The following is a 1,894-nucleotide window of genomic DNA, read 5'->3' as shown; positions in this document are numbered from 1 at the left end:
GGTAAACATTCTGAATTATTCATTCCACCTCCATTTTGCATCGTATTGCATCATGGGATTCATCTGCGTAGAAAAATATAAACCATTAGTTTTCTTATTCAGCTTTTCCACTTGGTTTGATAACATGGTGACTGCATCCAGATTAAAAACATCGGTTACTTTCATCGGTTTTGTCCTTATGACTTGCCACTGATAATTATTGAGTGCCATCTCCTCAATAAACTCATAAGCTACCTCGGGTGTTTTATTATTCAGTGTTCTACTAGCTACTGCATCAATTAACTGCCTAGTTGAATGATTCAAACCATTGTAGAATGTTTGAAATTGTAACCACAGAGGTAACCCATGATGAGGGCATCTTCTCAATAAGTCCTTAAATCTCTCCCATGCATCATATAATGTCTCTAGATCAATCTGAGCAAAGAAAGAAATGTCATTCCTCAACTTAGCTATATTAGCTGGTGGGAAGTACTTCAAGAGAAACTTCTCGGTCATTTGATCCCATGTAGTGATAAAACCTCGTGGTAAAGAATTAACCACTATTTTGCCTTGTTCCTCAATGAGAATGGGAACAATCGTAAGCAAATGGTGTCATCAGTGGCACCATTAATCTGGAAAGTGTCGTAAATCTCTAGGAAATTGGCTAGATGAGTATTTGAATCTTCATCTTGCAAACCATCGAACTTGTTGTACCATCTGAATAGTGTCCAGCTTCAGCTCAAAATTGTTTGCAGCAATAGTAGGTCTCACAATACTTGATTCAGCCCAATCAGAGTGGGATTAGCATAATTGTACATAGTACGAGGAACATGATCTATAAGACGTAGCTGACTATTCTGATTATCACCCATCTCCTCAGTAATATTTTTCCCTCTTGTTCATCTACTATATTCTGTTGACTTTCCCTTGCTTCTCTAGCCTCTTTTCGATTTCTGCAAGCCGTACATTCGATCTCACTGTAAAAAAGTAGTGGTCTCGACGGGTTTCCTCTAGTCATATACCAAAATAACCTGCTAGAAGCAAAGAAAAGAAAAATTAAAATGTAAAAATTAAACTAACTAAAATAAAATAAAATGGCTAAATTAATAGAAATAAAATTTTCCTCATATTTTAGTCCCCAGCAACGACACAAAAAACTTGATATATCACAAAACTAACTAAAAATACGACAAAGACAAGTGCACCTATCGATAGATAGTATAACTATAGTGAGTAGATATATCGTATCCATAAGGACAAAAAATACTAGTAATTACTATTTTCCTATTATTTAACCAACGAATTGGAGTGATTATTTTAAACTAAAATCTACTAAATTAATTAACTAAAGAACTAAGAAGATAATAACTCGTGAAAGTAATTGAATAATAATCAAGAAGCTAAATAATACTTATGAAAGAATCCACCTAGATTTCATCTATTATTATGAATCTAAATTAAACGATTTATTCACTTGGTATCTTGATCCGTAGAAGTCCCTAAATTATGCTAATATATCTTTCGAGAGTAAGAGCAACTGACTCTAGGTTGATGAATTGAAATTTATTTCTAATTAAAACCCCTATTATCGCATGAACTTGATATATGGATTCCCCTATTAGATTTGACTCTAATCTGGAAGATTTATATCGTCTTATTTCTAAGATTGCATGGAACTCCACTCAATTATGCTATATCTACTCTTAAACAGGGACTTTTCCTCCTCTAATTTAAGCACATTAAACATGCATTAATATTTAGGAAATATTAAAACAAGAGATAAGCACACATAACTGAGAACAAGAATCAAGTATTTATCGCGGAAAATAAAAATCAAATAATAGAATTTGTTATAGAGTTCATCTTCCCTAGGTATCTTTAGAATTAGTTCATAATTGTAAATAAACCATCTCAA

General features: G+C 32.9%; 1 non-coding gene across 1 annotated transcript; it reads left to right on the top strand.

Annotated features, from left to right (window-relative positions):
* The first annotated feature begins 340 nt into the window (after nt 1-340).
* Nucleotides 341-447, top strand: LOC128040231 (small nucleolar RNA R71). The gene has a single exon (XR_008194889.1). It is a non-coding gene; the product is annotated as a small nucleolar RNA R71 (small nucleolar RNA).
* The last annotated feature ends 1,447 nt before the right edge of the window (nt 448-1,894 follow it).

The sequence above is a fragment of the Gossypium raimondii genome, chromosome 3, assembly GCF_025698545.1.
Source record: "Gossypium raimondii isolate GPD5lz chromosome 3, ASM2569854v1, whole genome shotgun sequence".
In the NCBI taxonomy this organism is placed as follows: domain Eukaryota; kingdom Viridiplantae; phylum Streptophyta; class Magnoliopsida; order Malvales; family Malvaceae; genus Gossypium; species Gossypium raimondii.
The sequence above is the reverse complement of the archived record's forward strand: the minus strand, read 5'-3'. Positions and strand labels throughout refer to the sequence as shown.